The sequence below is a fragment of the Aotus nancymaae genome, unplaced genomic scaffold, assembly GCF_030222135.1.
Source record: "Aotus nancymaae isolate 86718 unplaced genomic scaffold, 86718_ANA_hifiasm-v0.15.2.pri h1tg000003l, whole genome shotgun sequence".
In the NCBI taxonomy this organism is placed as follows: domain Eukaryota; kingdom Metazoa; phylum Chordata; class Mammalia; order Primates; family Aotidae; genus Aotus; species Aotus nancymaae.
The window spans coordinates 76,990,891-77,002,081 of NW_026988414.1; the positions used below are offsets into that span (position 1 = coordinate 76,990,891).

An 11,191-nucleotide genomic window follows, 5' to 3' on the forward strand; every position below is an offset into this window, starting at 1 on the left:
GACGGGTGGATCATCTGAGGTCAGGAGTTCAAGACCAGCTGGCCAACGTGGTGAAACCTGATCTCTAATGAAAATACAAAAATTGACCAGGCATAGTGGCTCACGCCTGTAATCCAAGCACTTTGGAGGCTAAGGCAGGCAGATCACCTGAGGTAGGGAGTTCAAGACCAGCTTGACCAACATGATGAAACCCCATCTTTAAAAAAAAAAATACAAAAATTAAGTTGGGCATGGTGGTTCACACTTGTAATCCTAGCACTTTGGAAGGCTGATGTAGGTAGATCATGAGGTTAGAGGTTCGAGACTAGCCTGACCAATATAGTGAAACCCATTCTCTATAAAAAGATAAAATAAAACAAATAAAAAAATTATCTGGGCATGTGTTTGCTTCGTCAGCACATGCACTAAAATTTGAATGATACAGAGAAGATTAGCATGGCCCCTGCACAAGGATGACATGCAAATTAATGAAGTGTTCAATATTTTTTGGTTGTTTTGTAAAAATCAAATAAACATAAATTTAAATTTAAAGTAAAAAAAAAATTAGACGGTCATGGTGGTGGACACCTGCAATGCCAGCTACTTGGGAGGCTGAGGCAGGAGAATCGCTTGAATCAAGGAGGCAGAGGTTCCAATGAGCCAGGATCATACCATTGCACTCCAGCCTGGGTGACAAGAGGGAAATTCTATCTCATAAAAAAGGCAGAGCGGGGGGAAATTATCCAGCACCTCGTTTTCACAATGGTAGACACTGATCTCTCTGATTTTTTTTTAATAAGATGGGGTTTCACCATGATGGCCAGGCTGATCTTGAACTCCTGACCTCAGGTGATCCACTCACTTCAGCCTCCCAAAGTGCTAGGATTACTGGCATGAGCCACAGCACCCATCCCAATCTCTCTGATGTTTAAAAATAAAGTTGGCCCGGCATGTTGGCTCATGCCTATAATCCAAGCACTTTGGAGACCCAGGTGGGAGGATCACCTGAGGTTGTGAGTTGAAGACCAGCCTGACCAACATGGTGAAACCCCATCTTTAAAAAAGAAATAAATTAAAAAATAAATAAAGTTCAGGCCAGGTGTGGCGGCTCACGCCTGTAATCCCTGCACTTTAGGAGACTGATGTGGGTGAATCACCTGGGGTCAGCAGTTCGAAAGCAGCCTGGCCAACATGATGAAACCCCATCTCTTCTAAAAATACAAAAAATTAGTTGAGCGTGGTGGCGAGGACCTGTAATCTCAGCTATTCAGGAGGCTGAGGGAGGAGAATCACTTGAACCTGGGAGGCAGAGGTTACAGTGAGCCAAGATCCTGCCACCATACTGCAGCCTAGGCAACAAGAACAAACTCTGTCTCAAAAATAAGTAAAAAAAGAAATAATAATAATAAAGTTAAGACAGGGTACAGTGGCTCACCCCTGTAATCCCAGCACTTTGGGAGACTGAGAAATGAAGATTGCTTGAGGATAAAAGTTTGAAACCATCCAGGGTGACAGAATAAGATCCCATCTCTACAAAAGTTTAGCTAGGTGTGATGTTGTGCACCTGTAGTCCTAGCTACTCAGGAAGCTGAGGTGGGAGGATTGCTTAAGACCTAGATGTGGGAGGCTGCAGTAAGCTATGATTGCACCACTGCACTCCAGACTGAGGGAAGAGTGAGATCATTTCTGTAAAAAAAAATAAACAAATATAAGCTTCTTTTTTTTGAGACAGACTCTTGCTCTGTCACCCAGGCTGGAGTGCAGTGGCATGATCTCGGCTCACTGCAACCTCTGCCATCCGGGTTCAAGTGACTCTCCTGCCTCAGCCTCCTGAGTAGCTGGGATTACAGATGCACACCACCATCCCCAGCTAATTTATGCGTTTTAGTAGAGACAGGCTTTCACCATGTTGGTCAGGCTGGCATTGAACTGCTGACCTCGTGATCCACCTGTCTCTGCCTCCCAAAGTGTTGGGATTACAGGCATGACCCACTGCACCCAGCCATAATCTTAACTTTTTAGAAGGATTTTAGATTAAAAAATTTACATGGCTGGGCATGGAGGCTCTCACCTATAATCCCAGCACTTTGGGAGGCAGAGGCAGGTGGATCACCTGAGGTCAGGAGTTCAAGACCAGCCGGCCAACATGGTGAAACCTGGTCTCTAATAAAAACACAAAAATTGCCATGCATGATGGCTCATGCGTGTAATCCAAGCACTTTGGAGGCCAAGGCAGGCAGATCACCTGAGGTCGCGAGTACAATACCAGCCTCATCAACATGGTGATACCCCATCTTTAAAAAAAAAATACTAAATTAAGTTGGACACGGTGGCTCACACCTGTAATCCTAGCACTTTGGAAGGCTGAGGTGGGCGGATCATGAGGTCAGAGATTCGAGACTAGCCTGACCAACGTACTGAAACCCGTTCTCTATAAAAAAATTAAAATAAAATAAGTAAAAAAGTTAGCTGGGCATGTGCTCGCTTTGGCAGCACATGCACTAAAATTGGAATGATACACAGAAGATTAGCATGGCCCCTGTGAAAGGATGAAGTGCAAATTTGTGAAGCATTCCACATTTTTTTGTTCTTTTGTAAAAATCAAATAAAAATAAATTTAAATTTAAAGTAAAAAAAAGAAAATTAGCTGGGCATGATGGTGGACACCTGTAATCCCAGCTACTTGGGAGGCTGAGGCAGGAGAATCACTTGAAGGAAGGAGGCAGAGGTTGCAATGAGCCAAGATCACACCATTGCACTCCAGCCTGGGTGACAAGAGGGAAACTCTATCTCATAAAAAAGGCAGGGCATGGGGGAGTTTTCCAGCACCTCGTTTTTACAATTGTAGACACTTTCAGTTTCCCCCGTAATAGACAGAGATTCATTGCCATAGGGGCCTAAAGGGGCTAAGAGGAAGCAATGCTTTGAATTCCTACAGTCATTTTTAAAATCTTAGAAAGTTCAACTCATAGAAGTACAGAGTAGAATACTGGCTACCAGAGGCTGGGGGAGCAGGGAGAAAGGAAAGGTGGACCTGTTGGTCAAGGGGTACAAAGTTTCCTTTTCTTTTTGCTTTTATTATTTTTACTTTTATTTAATGAGGGTTTGTTGTACCAATTATTTCATCACCCAGGTGCTAAACACAGTACCCAATAGTTATTTTGTCTGATCCTCTCCCTCCTCCAAACCTGCACCCTCAACTAGACACCAGTGTCTATTATTCCACTCTTTGTGTCCATATGTTCTCATAGCTTAGCTTCCACTTATAAGTGTGAACATGGCACATGTTCTGAGCCACAAAAAAGAAATGGATTGTGTCCTTTGCAGGAACATGGATGGAGCTAGAGGCCATCATCCTTAGCAAACTAACAGAGCTCATCACAGCACTATTCACAACGGCAAAAACATGGAATCAACCTAAATGCTCATCAATGGTAGAGTGGATAAAGAAAATGTGGCATATATACACCATGGAATACTACATGGCCATTTAAAAGAATGAGACCATGTCCTTTGTGGCACATGGATGGAGCTAGAGGCCATCATGCTTAGCAAACTAACAGTTTCAAACAGAGAGGAGAAATAAGTTTTGAGATCTATTTCACAGCAGAGTGACTATAGTCAATGTATTGTGCATTTCAAAATAATCAAGAGAATAAATTTCAAACATCTCATCACAAAAAAATAGATAAGCCAGGTAATAGAGATGTTAATTTGCTTAATTGAATCATTCCGCTTGTAAGCACACATCAAAACCTCACATTTTATCCATACATGTATATAATTATGATTTTTCAATTCATAATATTAATTTACAAAATAAATAAAGGGTCCCAAATACTTCAAAGTCTGGGATGGCCTTGAAACTATACATGCTAGCCCTGATTCTCTCAGTCACTAACATAATAGAGAAAGAAAGTATACACTAAGTGTCCAGGTGGGGTGGTTCATGCCTGTAATCCCAGCACTTTGGGAGGCTGAGGCAGGCAGATCACGAGGTCAAGAGATTGACCATCCTGGCCAACATGGTGAAACTCTGTTTCTAATAAAATTTCAAAAATTAGCCAGGCATGGTGGCATATGCCTGTTGTCCCAGTTACTCACGAGGGTGAAGCATGAGAATCGCTTAAACCGGGGAAGCAGAGGTTTCCTTTTCTTTTTGCTTTTATTGTTTTTACTTTTATTTAATGAGGGTTTGTTGTACCAATTATTTCATCACCCAGGTGCTAAACACAGTACCCAATAGTTATTTTGTCTGATCCTGAGATTGTGCCACTGCATTCCAGCCTGACAACAAAGGAAGACTCAGTGTCAAAAAGAAAAAAAAAAAAAAGAAAGAAAAAGAAAAAAGAAAAAGAAAAAGAAAAAAAAGTAAAGAAAGTATACACTAAGCCACATCAGATTAAAGAGCACAGAAATGTTTTAATTTTAAAAAATTATGACAGGACGAGTTTGGTGGCTCATGCCTGTAATCTCAGCACTTTGTGAAGCTGAGGCAGGTGGACTGCTTGAGCCCAGGAGGTCGAGGCTATAGTGAGACATGATCCCACCATTGAACTCGTGAGACCCTGTCTCCAAAAAAAAAAAAAAAAGGAAAAAGGAAAAAAGAAAAGAAAGAAAGAGAAAAAAGGAAGAATGAGGTGTTTGACACTTACCCACACAGAGAATATTAAAAGTGAATCCTTCTGGGATAGATCTGTTCACCAACTGATTGGGTAAACATTCAAAACCAAAATGTCCTATCATAGTAAACAACGAATATTATTATTATTACTATTTTAAACTTTTAAAAAACACACTCTTTGGCTTCCTTTTATTTCTGGAGGATTACATGAAGCCTGAACTTTACAGGAAAGTATGCCAGCCAGGTCCTGGGGTTGGGGCTGGCCGGCCCCTCCCTGCCCACAGCGGGGCCTCCCTCCAAGCCACACATCCTCTCTGACCATCTGCATCCAGGTGGCGGCTACTTGGAGGCAGTCATGACGCTGTACTCAATGCAGAGCACAATGTAGGCATGGTGGCAGCTTGCAGCATTCTGCCTCAGGAACCTGTCCCCCAGCAGCAAGGAGGCCTGGCCTGTGGGCAAAGGGGCCTCGGTCCGCCATATTTTGCAGTAGCTCTGGGTCAACCTGTGCCTGATGGGGTCCGAGCCCTGCCACACAGTCTTCTGGGGCCAGGTGGGGTGCCTCAGGACGTCCTTTCTCTCAAGGAGAAGATGCGTGCCCCAGGCTTCAGCGGGCCCTTAGAGCCGGAGAAAAGCGCCTCTCAGCTGGGAAACAGCAGCTCCTCCTTGGGGTTTACGATGGGCAGGGCTGCGTGTTTGGCGTCGGCTGTGCACGACACTGTACAGGGCCTGCAGCCCTGAGGACACGAAGGCGCGGAAGGGGCCCGCCAGCCCCACGGCCCGTGACTGCTGGAAGCACTGGAAATGGGCCCCGCTGACGTCCCCGCATGCTGCCAGGCAGCTGGCTGCAGAGCGTGATCAGGTGGAGTTCGGGTTGGAAGTTGAGGTTGGTGTGGGCGGGCAGGCTAGTGAGGCGCGCCGGCCACAGAAGCACGTAGGAGATGCGGTGCGGGGCTCCAGGATAGGGCTGTGGCTGGGGCAGGCAGGGCGTCTGGCCAGGATGTTGTCTGCCCACCCGCCAGGGCTGTGCCATGGTCGGGGGTGCTCCCACAGGGGTAGGGGTTGCTGTCATGCAGTTGCACCACGGGGGGCTGCAAGGTGGCCACTTCATTGTTCCTTCCTTGCACAAGTGGCATCAGGGCCTCCTGCTGGACCTTCCAGAACCTGTTCCACATGTGGACGTAGAGCTCCTCCTGCTCTGCCACAAAGATGAGCCAGCCCTGGAGCATCTAATGCACCTGGCCCAGCATGGCCTGGCCTGTGACCCAGAGCCTCACCTGCCCTGAAGGGGCACTCATGGTTCCAGGGGGCCCAGGGGGGCATGGAGGGCCCGGAATGCTGACAGTCTGCCTGTGAGTGCCGGGAAATGAAGGGGGCCCTGGGAGCCTGGTGGGGGGCCGGAGGGCCCTGATGAAGCCAATGCTGGTGGTCCCTGAGGTCCAGGTGGGCCTGGCTGGCCCGGGATGCTCTCTCCCTTGAGACCTGGAATCTCAGGGTAGCCAGGTGAGCCTGGGGGTCCTGGGGAGCAGGGGTGGCTTGACAGGCTAGAACCGAAGGAGCCAAAGAAGCTGCCACCTCCAGCTTACCCCTTTGGCCTTTCTGTCCTGCTCACCTCGATCTCCCTTCTCTCCCTTCATTTCAACCTCCAGCTGAAGGAAGTCAAATGGAAACCACCTTGGTGATGGGTGTGTGTGGGGGCGTCCCACTTATCCTTTGGAGGTCTTGGGTCCTGGAGGGCCCTGATTCCCTGGCAATCCTGGAGGCCATGGGCAGGTGGACTCAACAAATGCATTGCTGAAGAAAAATGTAGAGTTTTTTGTTAGAATAGAAAATGAAGTCGTTTGAGAGGAAAATGATTATAGTACATCAAAGAAATTAGAATTGCTTATCATTTGATGATCATACCTCAGACAAGATGAAAATATATTAAGTAAATTTGTGAAAATAGAAGTCTGTGTTCAAACACATAGATTTGGCTATTATTTTTATAAATAAAGTGAATCTATCTCTCAGCACACTTAAAGAGGCTCTGTTTCTAAATTTTAAAAGAAATAGGGGCCAGGCACCGTGGCTTATGCCTGTAATCCCAGCACTTTGGGAGGCCAAGGTGGGTGGATTGCTTGGGGCCAGGAGTTCCAGACCAGCCTTGCCAACATAGTGAAACCCTGTCTCTACTAAAAATATAAAATTTAGCCAAGCATGGTGGTCCGCCCCTGTAGTCCCAGCAACTCAGGAGACTGAGGCATGAAAATCGCTTGAATCTGAGAGGCAGAGGTTGCAATGAGCGGAGATTGCACCACTGCACTCCAGTATGGGTGACAAAGTGAAACTCCATTCCGAATAAATAAATAAAATAAATAGGGAATTAAGGAAATACTACAAGAAACACTAATGTATTACTCTAACATAATAAATTACTTCTTCCATAAGGAAAAGAAAACTTTAACATCCTTTCATTGTGTTCTAGCGTGTTAATATATTGAGAAAATCTCACACATGTTAATCCAGATGCTTCTCAACTTATGATTAGGCTATGTCCCTGAAAACCCATCATAAGTGAACATAACTGTAAGTCAAAAATGCATTTAATACACCTAACATAACTGATCATTATAGCTCAGCCTCGCGTGCCTTAAACATGCTCATGACACATTAGTTTACAGTTAAGCAAAATCAACTAAGACAAAGCTTATGTTATGATAAAGTATTGAATATCTCATGCAATCTATCAAATAAAATGAAAAACAGCACAATCACAGAGTCAAGACTTTAAGTTGAATGATTGTAACCTGAATATCCTCTACATATTTATGAGGAAACCAAAATCAATTTAAAATTAAAAAAAAATCAAATGACTGACTTCAAATTTGTTATATACCCTCTGAGGACTTGTGTTATATCAAAGAAAGCTACTATTATAACACCATTCTAAAAATTTAGAAATCCATCAATATTATACACAAAGTTACCAAATAACTACTCATTTTCAAAAGGTTAAAAGATAATTTTTTTTTAATTTCTAAGCACTTTTATTTTAAAAATGGGAATTATACAACTCCTCCATACCTAATGTACCTATAGGCACATTAAATACCACTTTGCCATGACAGCTCAACATACCTCACAGTTATTAACACTATTCTACGAGGAATACAAAATGCCTTTTTAGCCAAATTAACACGCTCCAAACATATTTTGGCATATGTGGGAATAAAGGAATATGAATCAGTAGGAAAGTTGTTAAGGTAGAAGTAGCAAGAATCAGCTAAGTAGATGTTGTCCACATTTATTTTGTACCTTTATAGGACAAGAGCATGCTAACCGGCCAGGCACAGTGGTTCACACCTGTAATCCCAGCACTTTGGGAAAGCAAAGCAAAAGGATCACTTGAGGTCAGGAGTTCAAGACCAGCCTGGTCAACTTGGTGAAACCCCCGTCTCTACTAAAAATACAAAAACTAGCCAGGCATGGTGTCAGGTGCCTGTAATTCCAGCTACTTAGGAGGCTGAGGCAGGAGAATCACTTGAACCCAGGAGGCAGAGATCTCAGCTCACTGCAACCACCATCACTCAGGCTCAAGCAGTTCTCCAGTCTTAGACTCCTGAGTAGGTAGGACTATTGGTGTGCACCACCATCCCTGGCTAATTTTTGTATTTTTTGTAGAGAAGGGCTTTCACCACGTTGACCAGGCTAGTCTCAAACTCTTGACTTCAGATGATCTGCCTACCTTGGCCTCATAAGTGCTGGGATTACAGGCGTGAGTCACCATGCCTGGCTAATTTTTGTACCTTTATAGGACAAGAGCATGCTAACCGGCCAGGCACAGTGGTTCACACCTGTAATCCCAGCACTTTGGGAAAGCAAAGCAAAAGGATCACTTGAGGTCAGGAGTTCAAGACCAGCCTGGTCAACTTGGTGAAACCCCCGTCTCTACTAAAAATACAGCACTCATAAAGTGCTGGGATTACAGGCGTGAGTCACCATGCCTGGCTAATTTTTGTATTTTTGGTAGAGACAGGGTTTCACCACATTTGTTGGGCTGGTCTTGGATTCCTGAGCTCAAACAAAGGGCTGAAATTAGAGTTGTGAGCCACTGAGCCCAATCTACTTAGAGATTTTAAAACAGCTATCATAAATGTGCAGAGACATAAAGGAAAATATGCATATACAATGAGTAAAAAAGACAAAAATCTCAGGAGACAAACAAAAATTATAAAATGAAGATAGAAGCAGAAAGCATGGCCAGGCATGCTGGCTCATGTCTGTAATCTCAGCACTTTGGGAGACCAAGGCAGGTGGATCACCTGAGATCAGGAGTTCGAGACCAGCCTGGCCAACATAGTGAAACCCTGTCTCTACTAAATATACACAAATTAGTCGGGCATGGTGGTGGGTGCCTGTAATCAGAGCTACTCGGGAGGTTGAGGCTGGAGAATCAATTGAACCAGGGAGACAGAGTTTGCAGTGAGCTGAAATTGTGCCACTGCCCTCCAGCCTGGGCAACAGAGGGAGGATCCATCTTAAAAAAAAAAGCAGAAACCCCACGTCTTAGAGAAAATTAAATAAGCTAAAATTTGCTACTTGGCAAAGATTGATTAAAACCTAGCTAGACTAATAAAAACACCCAAAACACAAATTGCATATAGCAGAAATGAAAGAATATTACTGCAGACCACACAGAAATCAAAATTATAATACACACATTTTGCCAATGAATTTGAAATAACTTTTTTACCAACAAACTTGAAAATAAATAAATTTAATTTCAAAAAAAAACAAATTATAAAAATGACTCAATGGGAAATAGGCAATCTAAATAGTCATATATCTGTTGAGGAAATTGTAATCAAAAACCTTTTCAGGAAGAAATCTTCAGGCCCTGCTGATTTCACTATTGAATTCTATCAACAAGCAGATGAAGAAAGATGTACACAAACTCTCTACAAAACAGAAGGGGGGAAATTTTTTTCAATGTATTTTATGAAGTCATATGTAATGTCAATAAAAGCACCTGATGGGTCAGGCATGGTGACTCACGCCTGTGAGTCAGACAAAATCCCAGCACCTTGTGAGGTCCAGGCAGTGTATTACCTGAGGTCAGAAGTTCGAGAAAAGCCTGACCAACATGGTGAAACTCTGTCTCTACTAAATACAAAAAATTAGCTGGGCATGGTGGCATGGGCCTGTAATCTCAGCTACTTGGGAGGCTGAAGAAAGAGAATCCCTTGAACCCAGGAGGCAGAGGTTGCAGTGAGCCATGATTGCACCATGCACTCCAGCCTGGTGACAGAGTGAGATGGACTCAAAGCAAACAAACAAACAAACAAAAAACCACCACCACCACCAACAACAGCAAAAACCTGGCAAAGACAACACAAAAAGAGTAAATTATTCGTTAGTTTCTGTCATGTGCATAGCTGCAAAAATTATTTTTTACTGCCATAATTAAATTTAATTTTAATTGTAAAACTAGAGAGTGTGCAAATAAACTTATCTTAACTGAACTATTGAAATAAAAGATAATATTCCATTTGTCTAATACCCACTTCCCATCCCCTTTTTTTTCTATTTTTATGATTCCAAACATTAAAAAAATACTTTTATATACACAAATGTAGAGGTATTAAATTTAAAAACACATAACATGGCTGGGTACAGTGGCTTGTGATTGTAACCCTAGCACTTTGGGAGGCTAGACGGGCAGATCACCTGAGGTCAGAAGTTCTAGACCAGCCTAGCCAACATGACAAAACCCTGTCTGTACTGAAAATACAAAGAAAATAACTGGGCATGGTGGCAGGTGCCTGTAAACCCAGACACTTGAGAGGCTGAGGCAGGAGAATCACTTGAACCTGGGAGGCAGAGGCTGCAGTGAGCCACGATTGCACCATTGCACTCCAGCCTGGGTGACAAGAGTGAATCTCCATCTCAAAAAGAAGCAAACGGACAAAGAAACAAACAAAAAAATACATTCTGAACTTGCTTTTTTCTACTAAAAATCTATATATGCTAATTGGCTAGCTTTATTGAGGAATAATTTACATGTAATAAAATTCAACAACTTTATGTGCACAATTTTATGAACCTTAACAAATGTGCGTAGTAATGTAATCACCATCATGATCACCATACAGAACATTTCTGACATTCCAAAAGCTTTCCATCTAAACTATTCGGTCCATTCATAACCCTCACCCCTCAGCCCTGGCACCCTCTCATCTGTTTTCAGTTGCTATAGTTTTACATTTTCTAGAATTTCATTTAGAAGAAATCATAATGCATAAAGTTTTTGTTTTAATCTTAACAAAACGTTACCAAATACAGTTCATTTGTATATAAAAAGATAACAGATTAAAACAGTTGGCATTTATTCTAGAAATTCAAGGTTAGTTTAGCACTAAAAACCAATAAATAGTAAACTATAATATATTGATGGAAGAAATTCAAGAGGACAGCAAAAAATTGATTTGATGTTCATGAATTGAAAGAATCAATATCATTAAAATGTTCATACCACCAAAAGCAATCTACAACCTCTATCAAAATACCAATGACATTCACCACAGAAACAGAAATATCCTAAAATTT

The 11,191-nt window shown here is 42.8% G+C and overlaps 2 non-coding genes and 1 pseudogene across 2 annotated transcripts; 2 read left to right on the plus strand and 1 right to left on the minus strand.

Moving 5' to 3' along the window:
• Nucleotides 1–380: 380 nt before the first annotated feature.
• On the plus strand, nt 381–487 carry LOC135277273 (U6 spliceosomal RNA). Its single transcript, XR_010344890.1, has one exon. It is a non-coding gene; the product is annotated as a U6 spliceosomal RNA (small nuclear RNA).
• A 1,969-nt stretch (nt 488–2,456) lies between these two features.
• On the plus strand, nt 2,457–2,563 carry LOC135277292 (U6 spliceosomal RNA). Its single transcript, XR_010344919.1, has one exon. It is a non-coding gene; the product is annotated as a U6 spliceosomal RNA (small nuclear RNA).
• Nucleotides 2,564–4,804: 2,241 nt separating this feature from the next.
• LOC105710505 (collagen alpha-1(XVIII) chain-like) lies at nt 4,805–6,456 on the minus strand (annotated as a pseudogene).
• Nucleotides 6,457–11,191: the final 4,735 nt, after the last annotated feature.